Genomic DNA, 25,675 nt, shown 5'->3' on the forward strand with positions numbered 1-25,675 from the left:
TTGTGACCCAGTTTTGTGGGTGTGACTGAGTTTATAATGTTACCTTGCCTCAAAGATGAATCACAATAATAATATCTCTCTGACACGCTATACTGTGTAGCTCCATCTCTGTGCTGTGGTGTCTCAATAATGTTTTGTCATATTTTTCCTTAGACGTAAGAGTTCAATTCTCTCCCATCTGTGTATTAATACCATTATATTGAAATATTTTTTACCATTGTTCATCGCAGGATATACAGTGAGGGAAAAAAGTATTTGATGCCCTGCTGATTTTGTACGTTTGCCCACTGACAAAGAAATGATCAGTCTATACTTTTAATGGTAGGTTTATTTGAACAGTGAGAGACAGAGGCTCCCAGGTGTCTTTTAAACAGGTAACGAGCTGAGATTAGGAGCATACTCTTAAAGGGAGTGCTCCTAATCTCAGTTTGTTACCTGTATAAAAGACACCTGTCAACAGAAGCAATCTATCAATCAGATTCCAAACTCTCCACCATGGCCAAGACCAAAGAGCTCTCCAAGGATGTCAGGGACAAGATTGCAGACCTACACAAGGCTGGAATGGGCTACAATACCATCGCCAAGCAGCTTGGTGAGAAGGTGACAACAGTTGAAGCGATTATTCGCAAATGGAAGAAACACAAAATAACTGTCAATCTCCCTCGGCCTGGGGCTCCATGCAAGATCTCACCTCGTGGAGTTGCAATGATCATGAGAACGGTGAGGAATCAGCCCAGAACTACACGGGAGGATCTTGTCAATGATCTCAAGGCAGCTGGGACCATAGTCACCAAGAAAACAATTGGTAACACACTACGCTGTGAAGGACTGAAATCCTGCAGCGCCCACAAGGTCCCCCTGCTCAAGAATGCACATATACAGGGCCGTCTGAAGTTTGCCAATGAACATCTGAATGATTCAGAGGAGAACTGGGTGAAAGTGTTGTGGTCAGATGAGACCAAAATTGAGCTCTTTGGCATCAACTCAAGTCGCCGTGTTTGGAGGAGGAGGAGGAGGAATGCTGCCTATGACCCCAAGAACACCATCCCCACCGTCAAACATGGAGGTGGAAACATTATGCTTTGGGGGTGTTTTTATGCTAAGGGGACAGGACAACTTCACCGCATCAAAGGGACGATGGACGGGGCCATGTACCGTCTAATCTTGGGTGAGAAACTCCTTCCCTCAGCCAGGGCATTGAAAATGGGTCGTGGATGGGTATTCCAGCATGACAATGACCCAAAACACACAGCCAAGGCAACAAAGGAGTGGCTCAAGAAGAGGCACATTAAGGTCCTGGAGTGGCCTAGCCAGTCTCCAGACCTTAATCCCATAGAAAATCTGTGGAGGGAGCTGAAGGTTCGAGTTGCCAAACGTCAGCCTCGAAACCTTAATGACTTGGAGAAGATCTGCAAAGAGGAGTGGGACAAAATCCCTCCTGAGATGTGTGCACACCTGGTGGCCAACTACAAGAAACGTCTGACCTCTGTGATTGCCAACAATGGTTTTGCCACCAAGTACTAAGTCATGTTTTGCAGAGGGGTCAAATACTTATTTCCCTCATTAAAATGCTAATCAATTTATAACATTTTTGACATGCGTTTTTCTGTATTTTTGTTGTTGTTATTCTGTCTCTCACTGTTCAAATAAACCTACCATAAAAATTATAGACTGAACATGTCTTTGTCAGTGGGCAAAGTAACAAAATCAGCAGGGGATCAAATACTTTTTTCCCTCACTGTAAATGGCAAAAATTAGGATCTCAGTTTGAAAAACCCACACATAATTTATCCAATTCACTTTTCCCAAAATTAGAGTGACAGAGATTAGACTGACAGGTCTTGCGTGACCATTCTATTCTGAGAATATCACGGATCCCGAGACCCCCCCCCCCCCCCCCCTACTATTGCTCTCTCTGTCTCTCTTTCGCTCTCTCTCTCTCTCTAGACCCTTTCTCTCTCCAGACTGGATCTTCAAAGGGAAGAGTGAATGAGACGGATGGAACAGGAAGAGGAAGAGTGAATGAGACGGTTGGAACAGGAAGAGGAAGAGTGAATCAGATGGAAGGAGAAGGAGAAAGAGGGGGTCCACAAGGCCACGCTCATTATTCAGACAGACACTCGAGGCCACAGGAAATAGCGCACTTCATTTTTCTTGTCAAACTCCGTCCGGCTTAATGGCGTGTTCAGTTCTTAGGGCCTCAGCTAGTGGAGCGATAAAGGATGGTGTGGCTGGGCCAGACGTAAAGAGAGAGAGAGAGATGATTAGATCAGGACAAAACCCTTCACGATCTCCTTTCTCTATTGTTTCTTTAATGGGTTTTAGTCTCATTTTAGTCATTTAGCAGACGCTCTCATCCACAGCGACTTACAGGCGCAATTAAGGTTAAGTGCTTTGCTCAAGGGCACATCGACCTATTTTTCACCTAGTCGGCTCAGGGAATAGAACCAGCAAACTTTCGATTACTGACCCAACACTCTTAACCGTTAGGCTACCTATCGCTTGCCAGACATGCTTGACAGAGTCATGGTGCTTTGCAATACAGTGGGACTAGAACACCTGAGAGGAGGTAAAGCCCTCTTGAGATAAATATCTTCCAGGGGCCAGAGTATTTCGCAGCTTCACATAAATATGTCATATCATGTAGCAATGGAGAGGGTAAATGTCAATGTTTTCCAACTGAAGAATAAAGTGATGGTTTACGGCGTAGTAACTGCTTTACGGCACAGATGTTTCTATTGTTAATCCTCCTCCGTATTCTTCCCTCATTTCTGTGGAGATTACTGGTATTGGGGTGGGATTATAGACTGTATTACAGATTGTATATCTAGAACCCCATATGCAAAAGCAAACCAGCTCTGTAACATACACTCAATACACAGATGAGGTACTTAGTCCTTTATTTTCTTTGTTTTAACATGTGATGCTTCTGCTATGGAGCTCAAACATTGATGTTAAGCAGTAGTGGAGGTGCTGTTACCACGTTATGGCCGACACACATTCCACATTTTCATTTGATGTGGATGCCGTTAAAATGTATGTTTGAATCTCATCCATGGTATATACTTCATGACGCAGATGATGCAGGAAGCCGTTGGAATCCAGGCCAAAATGGAACACAGGTGTTTGGAATAAGCTCAGTGTCAATAAAGCCTTGTTCCAGCATGTCCTTCCCTGCCTGAGTCCCAAACGGTACCCTATTCCCTACAGTGCACTACTTTTGACCAGGACTCTGGTCAAAAGTAATGAACTATATAGGAAACATGGTACCGTTTGGGACTCAGCCTTTATCTATGGGTATGTACCAGAGTGGCTTCAGCGTTGATCACACAGCCGAGCCCCTTTGTTTGCCTCCTAATTGGGGTAATTTATTGTCCTAACAGGCAGAGCAGCTGTGGCTTTACAGCATCGCACCCATTAAGCCCAGATGCTAAAATGAAAGATACGGACTGAACGTGAAGAATCAACAGACCATAACTCAGATCTGGGTAATAAATGTGACAGCATGAGACCGAGGAATGAGGAGGACCGTGGCGGCTCTTCAAAACATTCCACTGATGTTGGAAACAACAAGCAATGTCTTTATCAACGTAATTCAAAAAGTAATTTCAACACCAGATCTAAGATGACCTGAGAATTATTGTTTCTTATAACTTTTATGATTTTGATTATCGGTCAGAATCAAAGAAGGGACCAGACATCTCTACACAGAGTCGAGGACACTTCACGTCTAAGGTTAGACGGATTATGAGTAAAATACAAAAAAGTTCTCATGATAGATTTGTCTTGATTACATTTTTATTTTTCACAAAATGGCAGTGGCGGTAAGGATCAGGTGTATTGGAGAATCGGAGAGGAATGTGGGACATAACAGGAGGAAATCAGGTCACCATGGACATTCCTCCAGGGCATAGATAACCTCCACATGCTGTGATTGGCCTGCCTCTCCTCTCTCCCAGTCTGAGCCCTGTAGATGAAGTGCGCTGGGAACACAGATACAGTAACATGGCACCTTAAGGCTCAGCTCAGCTCACAGATGATGACTACTTTAAGAGAGAGTTTGTTTCCTTGTCATGTGACCCCAAAGGAAAATAACAAACAAGGATCTCATCGTTTTGATGACGTCTGGAGAGAGTTTGTACTGTTCCTATCTGGCTCAAAGGAGCATGATAACAGAGGTTGAGTCTGAGAAAGTACGCCGTTGTACACATTTTCATGGTGTCACAAATCAAACAGTCCAAATGGTTCACCCAATATGGCTGCCAGTCCACATAACATGAGTGAGTGATCTGCCTGGGAATATATTCATTTTAATTATATGGTTCCGCTGGGTCCAAGGTAGTGTGCAGGTGAATGGCAAAGTGAGACACGTGAGCATGCTAGTACCTGGGTCATACGAGAGCAGCACTAAAACATGCAGCACCTTGATAGACTGAGCAATACGCCAGAGATGAAAGAAGTTCATGCATTCCTACAAAGAGTACCTCCTCCCTCCGTCCTCCATTAGAATACCAGCTCTGTCTGGCGCTCCCCTGAATCCCATGACCTTCTCCATCCCACCACTGACTTAAACCCTCAATACAAAACGAGTGCTTGTCTGTCTTGTTCCTCCCTGTAACCTCTCTCTGTCTCTCTCTCTCTCTCTCTCTCTCTCTGTCTCTCTCTTTCTCTCTCTCTGTCACTCTCTCTCTCTCTCGGCCCCTCTCTCTGTGTGTCACTCTCTCTCTCTCTCGGCCCCTCTCTCTGTGTGTCACTCGCTCTCTGTCCCTCTCTCTCTCGCTCTCTCTCTCGGCCCTTCTCTCTCTGTGTGTCACTCTCTCTCTCTCTCGGCCCCCCTCTCTGTGTGTCACTCTCTCTCTCTCTCGGCCCCTCTCTCTGTGTGTCACTCGCTCTCTGTCCCTCTCTCTCTCGCTCTCTCTCTCGGCCCTTCTCTCTCTGTGTGTCACTCTCTCTCTCTCTCGGCCCCTCTCTCTGTGTGTCACTCGCTCTCTGTCCCTCTCTCTCTCGCTCTCTCTCTCGGCCCTTCTCTCTCTGTGTGTCACTCTCTCTCTCTCTCGGCCCCTCTCTCTGTGTGTCACTCTCTCTCGGTCCCTCTCTCTCACTCTCTCGCTCTCTCTCGCTTTCTCTCTCTCTCTCACTCTCTTCAGGGGGAATTGTGATATCAGCAGCCTGATGGGGAGCAGAAATGTGTGTTTTATGAGGAGAACGAATGGCTCTGAACCCAATTATCTTTCTTTGTTAAATAAAACTCCACCGGCCCTCATTTCAACATGCAGCCCCCCCTCTGCTGTTTTTACAGTACAAAGTGATTACAGATTTAATTAGCTGAGGACCTTGCTTCAGGGAGACTCATGAATCCATATTGATATTTCTACAGAATGTGGAGACAGGGCCTCATCCTCATGATGAGCAACAGAGACGCTACTGCATAAAATAATTAAGGGGGATGAAGTGATGATTTGCAACAAACTCTACTGTTTACTTTTTCCCCTGAGGCTAATATTTTTATTGTTCTATGAGGCTGAGCAGCATGGCTGAATTATGCAGAGCATGGCAGCAGCAATCAATGCTGTCTCACTGTGAGTAGCTTGGATTAAAAGAGGCCTGCTGTCAGGAGAGCAGCATTTCTGTTATTGACATTAGAGAATATTCCACCACTAATCTGGTAGAAATGAATTAAGTGTTCTGAGACCCTCAGCCCCATTTGGAGAGTGGAATGTAATTTGGATTTAATGGTGCAATTTGCCTGCCTAACTTGGTCACTTTGTTTGATGCTGTCACGACTTCCGCCGAGGCTGCCTCCCCTCCTTGTTTGGGCAGGTTTCGACGTTCGTCGTCACCGGCTTATTAGCTACTGCCGATCCCATTCTCATCACTCCACTTGTCTTGTCTTGTCAATCACACACACCTGGTGCTCATTCCCCTAATTAGTATGTGTATAAGTGTTCTCTCTGTTCCCCTTGTCTTTGTGAGTGATTGTTTATTGTGAGAGCAGGTAGCTTGGTTGAGCTACTCTTCTATTGTACTTGCCAAGGTGGAATATTTTCCCTTGTTATAGTTTCGTTTTCACGCTGGGAGCGTTTGATTTATGTAAACGGAATAAACTCTGGACTTCGGTGTTTTACCTCCTGCGCCTGACTCCTTCATTCACACCTCATCACAGAATGACTCACCCGCTGAGTCATTCTGTGCCTGGAGTTGTGGCAAGGGTCCAGGAGCATTCCTCGATGCTGGCCAGCTTGGGGGAAGCGATGGATCGGGTTCTTCAGGTAGTAGAACGCCTGGAGAGGAGAGGACCCGATCTATCGAGACCAGCTGGTCCACCGGATCCAGCCACCTACACCCCAGCCCCTGGAGGGATCGAGATATCCCGGCCACCGGCGTTTGATGGGACGGCAGCGCGATGTAAGGGATTTATGCTCCAACTCGAGCTGTATTTCTCCAGCATCAGGCCGGCACCACTGGAGCGGGAGAAGGTATCCGACCTCGTTTCCTGCCTTTGTGGGAGAGCCCTGGAGTGGGCCAATGTGGTGTGGAACGAGGGAAGTGCCGCGTTGGAGGACTACGGGGAGTTTGCTCGCCTCTTTCGGGACGTTTTCGATCACCCGCCTGAGGGTCGAGAGGCGGGCGAACGACTGGTCCATCTGAGGTAGGGGACAAGGACCGCACAGTACTACGCGCTGGAGTTCCGGACGCTGGCAGCGGGGTCCGGGTGGAACGAGCGGGCCCTGATCGACCATTTCCGGTGCCACCTAAGGGAGGATGTTCGACGGGAGCTAGCCTGCCGTGATGCCATGCTATCGTTCTCCCAACTGGTGGACATGGCCATCCAGCTGGACAATCTGCTGGCAGCCAGAGGACGTCCTGGTAGGGGTCTGCCCGTTCCCACTCCGGACGACCCTGACCCTGAGCAGATGGAGCTGGGGGGAGCCGCCGGTCGAGAGAGCGCAGGAGGACAGCGACAGTGCCACTCTGGTGGCACGAAGGGACAATCCACCTCATGTCGCAGTCAACGTTCTTTTGGGGCTGGAGGCGGTAGGCAGGGTACTCACGCATCACCCCAGGTAACGAACACCCAAACTTGTTCAGAGCCCTTTGCGGCACACTGTACCCTATCTATCTCCTTTCCCGATCACCTGGTAGTTTCCCAGTGTAAGGCGCTAGTCGATTCAGGCGCAGCTGGGAACTTTATGGACAGGGCATTTGCACGCCGTCAAGGCATTTCATTGGTTCCCCTATCCATTCCACTCCCCATCAGAGCACTTGATAGTCGACCATTAGGGTCTGGGTTGGTTAAGAAGGTTACTGTACCAGTCACCATGATTACACAGGAGACGCATGTTGAGCAGATCACTTTTTTGATTATTGAGTCTCCTGCTTACCCTGTAATCTTAGGTATTCCGTGGTTAGCCCTTCACAACCCCAATTTTTCATGGCGCAGAGGGTTCTTACGGGGTGGTCGCGTGAGTGTCCAGGTAGGTGTTCAGGTGTTTCTGTTGGTGCGACCACGGTGGAAAGTCCAGACGGTACTCCCACTGTGCGCATTCCCCCCGAATACCATGATCTGGCGCTCGCGTTTTCAAAGACGCAAGCGACTAAATTACCACCTCATCGGGAGGGGGATTGCGCGATAAACCTTTGGGTAGACGCTGTACCTCCCAGGAGTCATGTGTATCCCCTGTCGCAGGCTGAAACGGAGGCTATGGAGACATACGTCACTGAGTCCCTGCGCCAGGGGTATATACGTCCCTCTACTTCACCTGCTTCCTCGAGTTTCTTCTTTGTGAAGAAGAAAGATGGCGGTTTACGCCCGTGCATTGATTATCGACCACTGAATAAGGTGACGGTACGATTTAGTTATCCTCTTCCCCTCATTCCTTCAGTGATTGAGTCAATGCATGGGGCCCGTTTTTTCACAAAATTTGACCTCAGGAGTGCCTACAACCTGGTGCGTATTCGGGATGGGGATGAGTGGAAAACAGCATTCAGTACAACCTCGGGGCATTATGAATACCTGGTGATGCCCTACGGTTTGATGAATGCTCCATCCATTTTCCAGTGCTTTGTGAACGAGGTGTTTCGGGACATGTTTGGTTGCGGTGTGGTGGTCTACATCGATGACATCCTGGTGTATTCCTCTACGCACACCGAGCATGTGTCCCTGGTTTGCAAAGTACTGATCCAACTGCTGGAAAATGATCTTTATGCCAAGGCAGAGAAGTGTGACTGCTTGAAAAACTCTAATCTCCTTCCTCGGATACCGCATTACTACCACAGGTGTGGAGATGGAGGGAGATCGCATTTCAGCCGTGCGTAATTGGCCGACTCCAACCACAGTGAAGGAGGTGCAGCGCTTCCTTGGCTTTGCCAACTACTATCAGAGGTTTATTCGGGGCTTTGGCAAGGTCGCAGCTCCCATTACCTCTTTGTTGAAGGGTGGGCCGTCCCGGCTCCGCTGGTCTGCTGAGGCTGATTTGGCCTTCAGTAGATTGCGGGGTCTGTTCACCTCCGCCCCGGTACTGGCTCACCCCGATCCATCACTACCGTTCGTAGTGGAGGTGGATGCGTCCGAGGTAGGGATAGGCGCTGTCTTATCCCAACGCTCGGGCACGCCACCCAAGCACTGCCCCTGTGCCTTCTTTTCGAAGAAGCTCAGCTCGGCAGAGCAGAACTATGGCGTTGGTGATCGGGAGCTGCTACCTGTTGTCCGAGCTTTGATAGTGTGGAGGCATTGGCTCGAAGGGGCGAAACACCATTTCCTCGTCTGGACAGACCACCGTAACCTGGAGTACATTCGGGCAGCGAGGAGGCTAAATCCTCGCCAGGCCAGGTGGGCCCTCTTCTTCACCCGGTTTGATTTCACACTCCCATACATTCCGGGTACGAAGAACGTGAAGGCAGACGCACTGTCTCGGCTGTATGACACAGAGGAGAGGCCAAGAGACAACACCCCCATACTCCCGGCCTCCTGCATTGTGGCACCGGTAGTATGGACGGGGATATAGCGCAGGCATTACGCACAGTTCCATCTCCACCGCAGTGTCCAGCTGGGCTGCAGTACATGCCTGCGCTTATCCGTGATCGTCGTCTGATCTACTGGCCACACACGTCACCCTCCTCTGGTCATCCAGGTATCGGTCGTACAATGCGCTGCCTGACCGAGAACTACTGGTGGCCTACCTTGGCTAAGGACGTGAGTGTGTATGTTTCCTCCTGCTCAGTGTGCACCCAGAGTAAGGCACCTAGGCACCTCCCAGCGGGTAAGCTACAACCTTTACCAGTTCCACAATGACCATGGTCTCACCTGAGTATTGATTTTCTTACTGATCTTCCCCTCTCCCAAGGTAACACCACTATCCTGGTCGTTGTGGATCGCTTTTCGAAGTCCTGCCGCCTCCTTCCTCTGCCCGGTCTCCCCACGGCCCTACAAACTGCGGAGGCTCTGTTTACTCACGTCTTCCGGCACTTCTGGCACCGTGGCACCAGAGCTAGACCGAGGCTACTGCAGTGGATGACTGGTTTCGGCGCGCGGAGGAGAATTGGGACGCTGCCCACGTTCACCTCCAGCGCGCCGTGTGTCGTTAGAAGGCAAATGCTGACCGCCACCGCAGGGAGGCTCCAGTTTTCGTACCGGGGGATCGGGTCTGGCACTCGACCCGGAATCTACCCCTCTGCCTGCCCTGCCGGAAGCTGAGCCCGCGGTTTGTGGGGCCGTTTAAAGTCCTGAGGAGGATAAACGAGGTTACTTACAGGTTGTTACCCCTGATTACTGTATTAACCCCTCGTTTCATGTGTCTCTCCTCAGGCCGGTGGTAGCTGGTCCACTCAAGGAGTCGGAGGTGCGGGAGGTTCCTCCACCTCCTCTGGACATCGAGGGGGCCCCCGCGTACTCGGTCCGTTCCATATTGGATTTGAGGCGTCGGGTGGGGGGCCTTCAGTATCTCGTGGAGTGGGAGGGGTACGGTCCGGAGGAACGGTGCTGGGTCCCAAGGAGGGACATCCTCGATCCCTCCCTGTTGAGGGATTTCCACCGTTGCCATCCGACTCGCCCTGCTCCGCGTCCCCCTGGCCGTCCTCGAGGCCGGGGTCGGCGCACTGCTGGAGCCGCGCGTCAAGGGTGGGTTACTGTCACGACTTCCGCCGAGGCTGCCTCCCCTCCTTGTTCGGGCAGGTTTCGGCGTTCGTCGTCACCGCCTTACTAGCTACTGCCGATCCCATTCTCATCACTCCACTTGTCTTGTCTTGTCAATCACACACACCTGGTGCTCATACCCCTAATTAGTATGTGTATAAGTTCTGTTCCCCTTGTCTTTGTGAGTGATTGTTTATTGTGAGAGCGAGTAGCTCGGTTGAGCTACTCTTCTATTGTACTTGCCTAGGTGGAATATTTTCCATTGTATTAGTTTCGTTTTCACGCTGGGAGCGTCTGATTTATGTAAACGGAATAAACTCTGGACTTCGGTGTTTTACCTCCTGCGCCTGACTCCTTCATTCACACCTCGTCACAGATGCATCAGTTTTTACCATTTGGAATAACATTAATAATAGCATTGTGGTCATGAAGGTATATAATCCTATACTCTTGAGGGTCCTAGGGTCTCCACCGAGCTAAGTAAATCTGATTTTAGTATTAAAGCACCGTATTACTGGAACAAAATTCAAAATACATTTAATCTTGATGTTTTTGTGCCGATCGGGCAATTTAAAGTATTTACTGGGGACTTGTTTGTGGAGGAATATAAATGTTTTTCTGGGTGATTTGTGAAGTTTTATTTGCGCTTCCAATGACTGTGTTTTTGTATTTTAATGTGTATCTACATATACACTACCAGTCAAAAGTTTGGACACACCTACTCATTCAAGGGTTTTTCTTTATTTTAAAAATTTTTTACGTTGTAGAATAATAGTGAAGACATCGAAACTATGAAATAACACATATGAAATACTGTAGTAACCAAAAAAGTGTTAAACAAATCTAAATATATTTTATATTTGAGATTCTTCAAATAGCCACCCTTTGCCTTGATGACAGCTTTGCACACTCTTGGCATTCTCTCAACCAGCTTCACCTGGAATGCTTTTCCAGCAGTCTTGAAGGAGTTCCCACATATGCTGAGCACTTGTTGGCTGCTTTTCCTTCACTCATCCCAAACCATCTCACTTGGGTTGAGGTCAGGGGATTCTGGAGGCCAGGTCATTTGATGCACCACTCCATCACTCTCCTTTTTGGTAAAATAGCCCTTACACAGCCTGGAGGTGTGTTGGGTCATTGTCCTGTTGAAAAACAAATGATAGTCCCACTAAGCCCAAACCAGATGTGATGGCGAATCGCTGCAGAATGCTGTGGTAGCTATGCTGGTTAAGTGTGCCTTGAATTCTAAATAAATCAGACAGTCACCAGCAAAATACCCCCACACCATAACACTTCCTCCTCCATGCTTTACGGTGGGAAAAAAACATGCGGAGATCATCCGTTCACCCACACCGCATCTCACAAAGACACAGCGGTAGGAACCAAAAATCTCCAATTTGGACCCCAGACCAAAGGACAATTTTCCACCGGTCTAATGTCCATTGCTCGTGTTTCTTGGCCAAAGCAAGTCTCTTCTTCTTATTGGTGTCCTTTAGTGGTTTCTTTGCAGCAATTCGACCATAAAGGCCTGATTCACACAGTCTCCTCTGACCAGTTGATGTTGAGATGTGTCTGTGACTTGAACTCTGTAAAGCATTTATTTGGGCTGCAATTTCTGAGGCTGGTAACTCTAATTAACTTATCCTTTGCAGCAGATGTGACTCTTCCATGCATGTGGCGGTCCTCATGAGAGCTAGTTTCATCATAGCGCTTGATGGTTTTGCGACTGCACTTGAAGAAACTTTAAACATTCTTGAAATGTTCCATATTGACTGACCTTCATGTCTTAAAGTAATGATGTAATGTTGTTTCTCTTTGCATATTTGAGCTGTTCTTGCCATAATATGGACTTGGTCTTTTACCAAATAGGGCTATCTTCTGTATACCCCACCTACCTTGTCACAACACAACTGATTGGCTCAAACGCATTAAGAAGGAAAGAAATTCCACAAATTAACTTTTAACAAGGCACAACTGTTAATTGAAATGCATTCCAGGTGACTACCTCATGAAGCTTGTTGAGAGAATGCCAAGAGTGTGCAAAGCTGTCATCACGGCAAAGGGTGGCTATTTGAAGAATCTCAAATATAAAATATATTTTGATTTGTTTAACACTTTTTTGGTTACTACATGATTCCATATGTGTTTATTTCATAGTTTTAATGTCTTCACTATTATTCTACAATGTAGAAAACAGTTAAAAAAATTAAGAAAAACCCTTGAATGAGTAGGTGTGTCCAAACTTTTGACTGGTAGTGTATATACAGGGAGTACCAGTACCAGATCAATGTGGAGCTTTATACAGGGATTACCAGTACCAGATCAATGTGGAGCTTTATACAGCGAGTACCAGTACTAGATCAATGTGGAGCTATGTACAGGGAGTACCAGTACCAGATCAATGTGGAGCTATATACAGGGAGTACCAGTACTACATCAATGTGGAGTTATATACAGGGAGTACCAGTACCAGATCAATGTGCAGGGGTATGAGGTATTTGAGGTACAGTGGGGAGAACAAGTATTTGATACACTGCAGATTTTGCAGGTTTTCCTACTTACAAAGCATGTAGAGGTCTGTCATTTTTATCATAGGTACACTTCAACTGTGAGAGACGGAATCTAAAACAAAAATCCAGAAAATCACATTGTATGATTTTTAAGTAATTAATTTGCATTTTATTGCATGACATAAGTATTTGATACATCAGAAAAGCAGAACTTAATATTTGGTACAGAAACCTTTGTTTGCAATTACAGAGATCATACGTTTCCTGTAGGTCTTGACCAGGTTTGCACACACTGCAGCAGGAATTTTGGCCCACTCCTCCATACAGACCTTCTCCAGATCCTTCAGGTTTCGGGGCTGTCACTGGGCAATACGGACTTTCAGCTCCCTCCAAATATTTTCTATTGGGTTCAGGTCTGGAGACTGGCTAGGCCACTCCAGGACCTTGAGATGCTTCTTATCGAGCCACTCCTTAGTTGCCCTGGCTGTGTGTTTCGGGTCGTTGTCATGCTGGAAGACCCAGCCACGACCCATCTTCAATGCTCTTACTGAGGGAAGGAGGTTTTTGGCCAAGATCTCGTGATACATGGCCCCATCCATCCTCCCCTCAATACGGTGCAGTCGTCCTGTCCCCTTTGCAGAAAAGCATCCCCAAAGAATTACGTTTCCACCTCCATACTTCACGGTTGGGATGGTGTTCTTGGGGTTGTACTCATCCTTCTTCTTCCTCCAAACACGGCGAGTGGAGTTTAGACCAAAAAGCTATATTTTTGTCTCATCAGACCACATGACCTTCTCCCATTCCTCCTCTGGATCATCCAGATGGTCATTGGCAAACTTCAGACGGGCCTGGACATGCGCTGGCTTGAGCAGGGGGACCTTGCGTGCGCTGCAGGATTTTAATCCATGACGGCGTAGTGTGTTACTAATGGTTTTCTTTGAGACTGTGGTCCCAGCTCTCTTCAGGTCATTAACCAGGTCCTGCCGTGTAGTTCTGGGCTGAACCCTCACCTTCCTCATGATCATTGATGCCCCACGAGGTGAGATCTTGCATGGAGCCCCAGACCGAGGGTGATTGACCGTCATCTTGAACTTCTTCCATTTTCTAATAATTGCGCCAACAGTTGTTGCCTTCTCACCAAGCTGCTTGCCTATTGTCCTGTAGCCCATCCCAGCCTTGTGCAGGTCTATAATTTTATCCCTGATGTCCTTACACAGCTCTCTGGTCTTGGCCGTTGTGGAGAGGTTGGAGCCTGTTTGATTGAGTGTGTGGACAGGTGTATTTTATACAGGTAACGAGTTCAAACAGGTGCAGTTAATACAGGTAATGAGTGGAGAACAGGAGGGCTTCTTAAAGAAAAACTAACAGGTCTGTGAGAGCCGGAATTCTTACTGGTTGGTAGGTGATCAAATACTTATGTCATGCAATAAAATGCAAATTAATTACTTAAAAATCATACAATGTGATTTTCTGGATTTTTGTTTTAGATTCCGTCTCTCATAGTTGAAGTGTACCTATGATAAAAATTACAGACCTCTACATGCTTTGTAAGTAGGAAAACCTGCAAAATCGGCAGTGTATCAAATACTTGTTCTCCCCACTGTAGATATGTACATGAAGGCAGGGTAAAGTGACTAGGCGTCAGGATAGATAATAATAAGGTATTTAAGGTAGATGTGTACATGAAGGCAGGGTAAAGTGACTAGGCTTCAGAATAGATACTATCCTGTATACTGTATCTAGACACTGAATTGTACGTGGTACTCTTACTTCACACATCACAGTTACGAACAGTCACGACGACATACTGTATAACTGTAGGCAACCAACAACTACTATACATGTCAAGAGTACAGTGTTCCACTGGAGTGTTGTGATGAACAGTAGGAGATGAAGATGAGTATGGAAGTGTCAAGTGGAGCTTGTCAAACCCCACTCATGTATGAATATTTCACTAGCATCACACACGCGCCCACACGCCTTCACATAGACACACACACACACACCACAAACCAGCCATCCTCCCCTCCTTTCCCCCGGCTCAGAGAAGAAAGAGGCCCCCCGACGGATACCTGTCTCCTGCTTCATCTCACAGCCCAAATTTCAGATGGCATGAATGACAGGAGGAGCTCTCCAGTGCTGACAGCGCTGCCTTGCGGGGAAACTGGAGCGGTCTCATAGGAGGAGCTCTCCAGTGCTGACAGCGCTGCCTTGCGGGGAAACTGGAGCTTTCGCCCACATCACAGTGCTGCCAGGCTCCAGGCTACGCCCATGACAGACACACACAGAAACAAATACCACACAAACGAGTAGTACACACTCACTCAATCACTCACAAACACGCATGGACGCATAGGCAAAGAAACATTCAGCAAACAAACACACTTAAGCATGCACACACATACTATATGTGCACACACACACACAAGGGCACACAAACAGTCGGCACACACAAATATCACACGAGTACATACAGTAGAGAGCGCACACACACACACACACACACACACACACGTATTTATTTATTTATTTATTTTTTTGGGGTGGGGACATACACACACACACACACACACACACACACACACACACACACACACACGTACACATACACACACACACACACACACACACACACACAGGTAAACAAGCACCAAGGACGCAGCAATACCCCAAACATATAGAATAGCACACACACACACACACACACACACACACACACACACACACACACACACACACACACAGGAGCAGAGTTTTTTTGTATAATGTGTCTCCTGACAGTTGTCAAGGTGGTAAAGTACCGCTCCCTTTACAGACAGCCACATCTCTCACAGGAAACATAGATATTCATGGAGCTACTAGGTATTTCCTCTACCACATGACAGATCATAATGTGGTTATAGAAGCCAGGGAAATCCTACAAGATAATACTGTATACGTCCCCGTCTCACGGTCAGCCATTTCCTTACATTACACAGAATTTCCTGTTTCCCATTTAGTTGTATTTCGTATGTTAAATGTGGTGATTTAAAGATTGTAATTAAGGCTGGCACAGTTACCGTATAACCGACGATTATGGATGAAGACCATAATGAAAATAAAATAAACTGCATGAATAGCTGACTGAAGACGGGACAGCCGGGCATTTGTGTGTTTGTGGTTGAGTTCGTTTCCGCGGTTACATGGACTCTTTACAACATGATGAAACGTTGTTTCTCCATGCTGAAACAAGCAAGGTGTTGTAGCAAATTAGTCTTTGGTTGCCTAGGTAACACCCCCTTTCTGCAGCAGCACATGCAGTCAGGAGCTATTCAAATGATTATAACGGTGACCGCGGTCATTTGGCTGACCAATAACCGTCATCCACAATTCCATGACCATCACAGCCCTAATTGTAATGCAGTATTGATCAACATACAGTATATATTTTAAAACCTACATTTAATGAACCACAGTATAGAGACCAGGGAGTGGGTCACTAAGATAGTAAATCCATCCTGAAGTACTTACTTTTACTGCTTATCCTATGGGCCATTATAGAAGGGCTCTCCTCTCTCTCACAGGTCAAAGTGTCGATGCTGGAAAAGGGAAAAAGAAACATTTGGCTGTTAAATCACTGTGGTAAGAAAACCCACACAGACTCAGTAAACACACAGCAAAACACTAGTGTGTGGTGGTGCGAAAGAAAGAGAGAGGGAGAGAAAGAGCGAGAGAAGAGAGAAAGAGTGAGAGACATTGATTTTCCCCCACCCCAAAGTGCCAGTTCATCATTCCGTGAGTCACTCTCTATCGATCCCTCGCCTTTAGTTTGTTTGTAATTTTGGGGGCTTAAAGCTGGTCGCTATGATAGATCCCTCTGTACGCCATTCGTCTCCTACATGAAGAATGGACAGATCAAAGGATGTGTGGAAATGACCTCATTTTCAGAGTTGTTTATTCTTCCCTTCGGTTGGTCTTTTAGCCTTGTTTTTTTATTTTTTTTATTTTGTTATTAAACCTTTATTTAACCAGACAAATCAGTTAAGAACAAATATCTAAGCTCTGTCCAACCTTTTTAAATGGTGCTTTAGCTGAGTAAGAAACCTGGTATGCAACCATACAGTAATAACTCAGGCAGAATGAGTATAACCCCAGCAAACCAGGAACATTCGCAGGACATTAGCTAACATTCCCATTAAGTTCTAGTTACGGTTTTTAACTAACATTTAAGATGATAACATTCCAAAAACATTCAAATAATAATATGCTGTGCACAACATCTATAACAACCACCACAGAACATTCCCCTAAGGTTCTTATTAGGTTTCCAGGTACTGTAATAACAAAATGTGTTCTGGGAACGTTCTTGCAACATCTGGTGAATGCTTTATACAATCATTGTACAATCATCAGTACACGTTGTACAACTGGACAGTTTCTGTGTTATTAGGACTTTTTGGGCAACCTAATGAACTGGAAATGTTCACAGAACCAATTTTGGTTTGCTGGGACTGCTTAAGAAAATTGGAATCATCTTTGTAAAATAAAACTGTAAGTGCATGCCTAGACCAAGATCATTCATGGTAACAAAACCGATTTACTTCACATTCTCCTTTTGAGTGGATTAAATTATGTCTGATGGTTAGGAGATATATCTTTCCCACTTTCAATATTCCCGACCATTGAGAAATAGAACATACCTTTAACTATCCATTTTGGTTTAGCCTGTGTTAATGCATTTTACTCTTATCCCTCCCCCCATCCTCAAGTCTATCCTGATGTCCATTCAGTGAGCAGTTGGAGAGACGTTGGGTTTTCGTGAAAGCTGCCATCCACCCACACACAACCTCCATCTGCCTCATCTCCCTCCCTACCTCCCAACCCATACACACCGTGGACCTGCCTTCCCTTCCTGGAGCCTGAGAGCATCACATTGTGACCTAGCACCACCTCTCCAGATGCTAAAAGATACCCTAAGGTTATCATGTGATGTATGACAAAGCTTAGATTACAGTACAGAGATCACGAAAGGAAGGAAGATCCCTGTACAGGAGAACCCAACAAATACAAACATTGGCTGCTGCTAGCTTCAGTATCTCTTATCTCTCTCCTTTTAGGCCTGTATTGAAACTGTTAGTTTCTGATGAATATGAGCGACAACCAGTGTATGATCATGGAGGTCATCCAATAAGTCAATGGAGAAGTGTAACTCCCAGGGCAGCCATTTCTCCCAGCCGGCACAGCCCTAACTCAGCCCTAACAGCCCTAACTCCCCAGGTTTTAGAACGTAATTTGTGCCTAATGGCCACACTCATTAGTGGCATCTCCAAAACACACTCTGGTCATTACCGAGCACATTTGCAGTTTAGGCTTCATGCCGGCATTGTCACTTTAAGTCATCCGTCACGTTCCCTGGCAGTTGGCACCACAAATGAACAAAAAGCGCAAATCATATCATTTTCTGTGACTATCGTTATCTGCTTACAATGCCAGCCAGCTTGTTTTGACATGGCTGGTTTATCAGTGTAGCGAGAAACCTGGTTTGAAACGACATCCATCATGTCGACTCGACGCTGCCGAGGGAGGCCACTTGAAGACCACATAGTAGTAGGCAGGCGGAGGTGCAGTGTGTCTAAGAATGGTGCACTTTACCTTGGCTTGGTAAACCTCTAGTGTATGGAGAGAGAAGGAGATAAACAGTAGGACAGAGTGCTGAGAGAGAGAGGGATAGTTGGAGAAAGAGAAAGAGTGGGATAGTAGGAGACAATAGCACTGGGCTATCTTTCTCTTACATAACTTGTACTGCTGTCAGATACAGACCAAAGTTACCAGGGGTTTTTCTGGATCAAAAAAAGGCTTAGGTGGTGGGTGTGGCAGGGGGCATGGCAGGGGCGCAGTCGGACTGTGGCTGAATTTTTATAGAACATTTTAGAGGCCTCCATCTTGGTGGTGTAGAGACATTTTTGAATTTGCCTTGCAAACTTTGCAGTTTTCTTGGAATTTTATGCATTTTGCCATGGTTAATGCTGTGTTCTTTTGCTCAAACATAATAAAATCTATAATGCTAAATCCATAGTTTTTTGGAATTTTCAATTCTCACTAACTGTCTAGCTTTATTTTGCTGATTGTTAGTTCTCAAATATTATATTATAAAAAATATATAGCTCCATTATCTTTTCTACATACATGATATCTGGTTTAGTCATTTAAGTTTACACTGAAAATAATTTACCATCCCGAAAATACATTAAAAAATTTATATATATATATATATATATATATATATATATATACAGTGAGGGAAAAAAGTATTTGATCCCCTGCTGATTTTGTACGTTTGCCCACTGACAAAGACATGATCAGTCTATAATTTTAATGGTAGGTTTATTTGAACAGTGAGAGACAGAATAACAACAAAAAAATCCGGAAAAACGCATGTCAAAAATGTTATAAATTGATTTGCATTTTAATGAGGGAAATAAGTATTTGACCCCTCTGCAAAACATGACTTAGTACTTGGTGGCAAAACCCTTGTTGGCAATCACAGAGGTCAGACGTTTCTTGTAGTTGGCCACCAGGTTTGCACACATCTCAGGAGGGATTTTGTCCCACTCCTCTTTGCAGATCTTCTCCAAGTCATTAAGGTTTCAAGGCTGACGTTTGGCAACTCGAACCTTCAGCTCCCTCCACAGATTTTCTATGGGATTAAGGTCTGGAGACTAGCTAGGCCACTCCAGGACCTTAATGTGCTTCTTCTTGAGCCACTCCTTTGTTGCCTTGGCCGTGTGTTTTGGGTCATTGTCATGCTGGAATACCCATCCACGACCCATTTTCAATGCCCTGGCTGAGGGAAGGAGGTTCTCACCCAAGATTTGGCCCCGTCCATCGTCCCTTTGATGCGGTGAAGTTGTCCTGTCCCCTTAGCAGAAAAACACCCCCAAAGCATAATGTTTCCACCTCCATGTTTGACGGTGGGGATGGTGTTCTTGGGGTCATAGGCAGCATTCCTCCTCCTCCAAACACGGCGAGTTGAGGTGATGCCAAAGAGCTTGATTTTGGTCTCATCTGACCACAACACTTTCACCCAGTTCTCCTCTGAATCATTCAGATGTTAATTGGCAAACTTCAGACGGTCCTGTATATGTGCTTTCTTGAGCAGGGGGACCTTGCGGGCAGGATTTCAGTCCTTCACGGCGTAGTGTGTTACCAATTGTTTTCTTGGTGACTATGGTCCCAGCTGCCTTGAGATCATTGACAAGATCCTCCCGTGTAGTTCTGGGCTGATTCCTCACCGTTCTCATGATCATTGCAACTCCAAGGGGATGAGATCTTGCATAGAGCCCCAGGCCGAGGGAGATTGACAGGTCTTTTGTGTTTCTTCCATTTGCGAATAATCGCACCAACTGTTGTCACCTTCTCACCAAGCTGCTTAGCGATGGTCTTGTAGCCCATTCCAGCCTTGTGTAGGTCTACAATCTTGTCCCTGACATCCTTGTAGTGCTTTTTGGTCTTGGCCATGGTGGAGAGTTTGGAATCTGATTGATTGATTGCTTCTGTGGACAGGTGCTTTTATACAGGTAACAAACTGAGATTAGGAGCACTCCCTTTAAGAGTGTGCTCCTAATCTCAGCTCGTTACCTGTATAAAAGACACCTGGGAGCCAGAAATCTTTCTGATTGAGAGGGGGTCAAATACTTATTTCCCTCATTAAAATGCAAATCAATTTATAACATTTTTGGCATGTGTTTTTCTGGATTTTTTTGTTGTAATTCTGTCTCACACTGTTCAAATAAACCTACCAATATAGACTGATAATTTCTTTGTCAGTGGGCAAACGTACAAAATCAGCAGGGGATCAAATACTTTTTTCCCTCACTGTATATATATATATATATATATATATATATATATATACACACATTTTTTTATGTCTTTTCGGGATGGTAAATTATTATAAATTATATATATATATATATAAAAACAAATATATATATTTATATATATACTGAAAAAATATATAAACGCAACATGCAACAATTTCAAAGATTTTACTGAGTTACAGTTCATATAAGGAAATCAGTCAATTGAAATAAATAAATGAGTCCTTAATCTATGGATTTGACATGACTGGGAATACAGATGTGCATCTGTTGGTCACAGAAACCTTTTTTTTTTAAGTAGGGGCGTGGATCAGAAAACCAGTCAGTATCTGGTGTGACCACCATTTGCCTCATGCAGCGCGACACATCTCCTTCACATAGAGTTGATCAGGCTGTTGATTACGGCCTGTGGAATGTTGTCTCACTCCTCTTCAATGGCTGTGTGAAGTTGCTGGATATTGGCGGGAACTGGAACACGCTGTTGTATACATTTACGTCATTTAGCTGACGCTTTTATCCAGAGCGACTTACAGTTAGTGCATACATTATTATTTTCATACTGGCCCCCCGTGGGAAACGAACCCACAACCCTGGCGTTGCAAACGCCATGCTCTATCAACTGAGCTACCTCCCTGCCTGCCATTCCCTCCCCTACCCTGGACGACGCTGGGCCAATTGTGCACCGCCCCATTGGTCTCCCGGTTGCGGCCGGCTACAGCAGAGCCTGGATTCGAACCAGGATCTCTAGTGGCACAGCTAGCACTGCGATGCAGTGCCTTAGACCACTGCGCCACTCGGGAGACATTGATCGAGAGCATCCCAAACATGCTCAATGGGTGACATGTCTGGTGGGTATGCAGGCCATAGAAGAACTGGGACATTTTCAGCTTCCAGGAATTGTGTACAGATCCTTGCGACATGGGGCCGTGCAATGTCATGCTGAAACATGAGGTGATGGCGGCGGATGAATGGCACGACAATAGGCCTCAGGATCTCGTCACGGTATCTCTGTGCATTCAAATTGCCATAGATAAAATGCAATTGTGTTTGTTGTCCGTAGCTTATGCCTGCCCATTCCATAACCCCACCGCCACCATGGGGCACTCTGTTCACAAAGTTGACATCAGCAAACCGCTCGCCCACACGATGCCATACACGTGGTCTGCGGTTGCGAGGCCAGTTGGACGTTGCCAAAAAATGTTTTTATCAAAATGCGTTTTTTGGCAGAAATGAACTTTCATGTGCCTTAATAACAAACTTTTATGCCATCTGTAAATACGAATAAAGTTGTTAAATTATGAGCCTAGTCGGTTTATCCACAGAAATAGACAGCAAACTTCCCGCAAGTCATGATTGGCTGAGATAATGAGTGTGCTGGACATTAGTTTCAGATTGGTCTGCAGTGTAGCATCTTGTGTCTATAAAATGAGCTGCTCGTTATGCGTAGATACTCATTTCTACTGCAGTTTTTTCTAAAGATATAACATTTGCCATGGAGAACTGCAAATATGTTGCTACTGTGCTCAATAACATTGCTGCCCTGAATTTATCAGGCGCTATCCACAAACATCAGGGGGAAAAAGTTGTGATGGACTACTTTCTGGAGGACGATCATGCCATGCTGACTCTCTCTGACTCTGAAAATGAATCAGACGATGAGGAAATCCCTGATTTAGGTAAAAACATTTTCATTGAAGAAGACATTGTTTAATTTTCTGATGACAGTGATGGGAAGAAACAGCGATCAACAGTGTTGCTGTCACAGAAGAAGTTGAGCGAGTTTTGAAATCAGTGGAATGTCTGGTAGAAGCAGAGTATGATAAGGAGATGAATAGAATTCTGGTGTTTGATTGCAAATGCAGAGGGAGTGGAAAAGAGAACACAGAAGGCTGATGATCTGATTCTTATGGCATTGCACACGGTCAGTGTGTACCAAAGTGACTTGACAAAACGGAAATGACACAGGACGTCTTATTTAATGGAAGGGGTTGCAGTCTGCCGTGAAGCGTTCATCCATGTATACGGGTAAGAGTCTAGCTACAGTTTCAGATACTATGCCATTTCGCATTGCTAGTTATAGCCTAATGTTAGCTAGCTAACTAGCTAACATTTAACCTATTTGGTTAACTTTAGCTAGCTATGACAATCAGTTTGGATTATGGTTAATTGTTTAACTAGCTAGCTAGCTACATATCTAAACAAAAGACCCCAAGTTAAAGCTCATTTTTAGCTAGCTAGCTGACGTTAGATGGCTGGCTTGCTAGCTAACATTATGTGTATGATCTGTGTGTAGTGATGTTATCTCAGAATGCCATTTCGCATTGCTAGTTATAAGCTAATGTTAGCTAGCTAACTAGCTAACATTGAACCTATTTGGTTAACTTTAGCTAGCTATGACAATCGGTTTGTATTGCTAGTACTCTATGGATTGGGATTATGGTTCATTGTTCAGCTAGCTAGCTAGCTAGCTACATGTCTAAACAAAAGACCCCAAGTTAAAGCTTACTGTTGGCTAGCTAGCTGACCACCCATCAAGTTAGCCAGGTGTGTCTGACCGTGATTACGGCTATCTATTGTATGATAACGCTAAAATATTTGTATCTGGAATTTGTCTTTCAGCATCAGTAGAACACGCCTGACTCTCCACCAGTCATACAAGGAGAAAGGTCTAATGCCTCGCATCAAAAAGAGAGCTGGCCCAAGCAAGCACAGGTTACACCTGAAGCATGAGGACTTGCAGCGAGTGTTAACTTCATCAACAACTACGCAGAGGATAATAGTATTACCAGGAAACCACCCAGGACACAAACAATTTGGTAGAAAGCTCAGATCAAGCAGTACCAGCACTTCAGGTGAATATCATTGTCATTGCATTGTATGAGGTTATTCTTCTTATCTAAACTTGGGAGGTGAATTGATGTTGTGCAAGGTTGTAATGTCTTCTAAATTTTGTTTTGTTATTTCCTCTTTTACAGCTTTGACGCTCTGGAGCCTGGTGTTATCGCCAAGGAGCGTTTGGACTCAGTCGGGACCAGGTTTCAGCTGCTTCCTCCCATAGATGGTCTTCCTGTACAAGCACCACCTGGACTGGACACAGCTAGACAAACAAATATTTTTGAGAAGATCAGGGAGTTTTGTGACGCAGAGGCTGTGGACATCACAATCCCTGCACCAAAGTCAAGGGCAGGACAGAAACAGGCTCTCCGAATATAGATTCCCTTGTTCATGCGTGGTTCGGACGGACCAGTCATCACCACTATCTGCAATGCCTCTATTCAAATGACTCTCTCCAGATGACTTCGCCTAACAATATTTTTTTTTTTTATCCTGCTGCTCAGCCACTTTACCCCTGATTGTATGCATTTAACTACCTCATCTAGCACTAATATTGATATTGTTCTTGTACATATTGTATATTATTTTAATTTCTGATATTGCTACTATGCAAGTAGCCATTTGGCTGTACCGTTTATACCTTCTGTAGAAACCCATCCACTTAGCAAGATGTGGTTGAGGGTTATAGCATTTCTTTCACATTACCCATCAATTTAGACAAGTGTGTCTGGGTAAGTGTCATCTAATATTTATAACATCTTTTTATCTGGACACTTTCTGTTTACCTGGTATTTTTCCTTATTGTAGGCTCTACTTTTACCACTTTTAGTCTTAATCTTTACTACACTACTCACTGTTTAGCACATGACCTCACATGTGAATCCTTAAAGAGATGGGTGGGACTGGCTTAAGAGGGTGTGAACAATGCTGAATGGGTGTAGACAAAGGAGAGCTCTCCAGTAAGTACCAAAACATTCAAAGGCCATTTTCTCAAAAGTTTATCAACTTTCAAAACAGAATTACTTTCCCATTGTTCCTAAAAAATGCAGTGTACGATATACCATTTTGTAGCTCTGAGTCTCTACTTTTATCCAATGTAAAAAATAGAATTTCAAATTGTATTACATAAGACCGATTTGAGCCGGTCGGTCACATTTTAGAGTGGCCTTTTATTGTCCCCAGCACAAGGTGCACCTCTGTAATGATCATGCTGTTAAAATCAGCTTCGTGATATGCCACACCTGTCATGTGGATGGATTATCTTCGCAAAGGAGAAATGTTCACTAACAGGGACGTAAACAAATTTGTGCAAAAAAATTGAGATAACAAAGCTTTTTGTGCGTATGGAAAATTTTTTGGATTGTTTATTTCAGCTCATGAAACATGGGACCAACACTTTACATGTTGCATTTATATTTTAGTTCAGTATATATATATATACACTGAGTGTACAAAACATTAAGAACACCTTCCTAATATTGAGAAGAACAGCCTCAATTCTTTGGGGCATGGACTCTACAAGGTGTCGAAAGTGTTCCATGTGGATGCTGGCCCATTTAAACAACTGACATCAATAAGGGATAATAGCTGGAAAGAGCAGGTGTACATAATGTTTTGTACACTCTTTGTGCATTCAGAAAGTATTCAGACCCCTTCCCCTTTTCCACATTTTGTTACATTACAGCCTTATTCTAAAATTGATTAAATAAATACAAATCCTCATCAATCTACACACAATACCCCATAAAGACAAAGTGAAAACAGGTTTTTAGATTTTTTTTGCAAATGTATTAAAAATAAATAAACATAAATACCTTATTTACATAAGTATTCAGACCCTTTGAGACTCGAAATTGAGCTCAGGTGCATCCTGTTTCAATTGATCTTCCTTGAGATGTCTCTACAACTTGTCCACCTGTGGTAAATTCAATTGATTGGACATGATTTGGAAAGGCACACACCTGTCTATATAAGGTTGACAGTGCATGTCAGAGCAAAAACCAAGCCATGAGGTCAAAGGAATTGTCCGTAGAGCTCCGAGACAGGATTGTGTCGATGAAGAGATCTGGGGAATGGTACCAAAACATTTCTGCAGCATTGAATGTCCCCAAGAACACAGTGGCCTCCATCGTTCTTAAATATAAGAAGTTTAGAACCACCAAGACTCTTCCTAGAGCTGGCCACCCGGCCAAACTGAGCAATCAGGGGAGAAGGGCCTTGGTCAGGGAGGTGACCAAGAACCCGATGGTCACTCTGACAGAGCTCCAGAGTTCCTCGGTGGAGATGGGAGAACCTTCCAAAAGGACAACCATCTCTGCAGCATTCCACCAATCAGGCCT

This window comes from Coregonus lavaretus (genome assembly GCF_964263955.1).
Source record: "Coregonus lavaretus genome assembly, chromosome: 9".
NCBI classification, from domain to species: Eukaryota; Metazoa; Chordata; class Actinopteri; order Salmoniformes; family Salmonidae; genus Coregonus; species Coregonus lavaretus.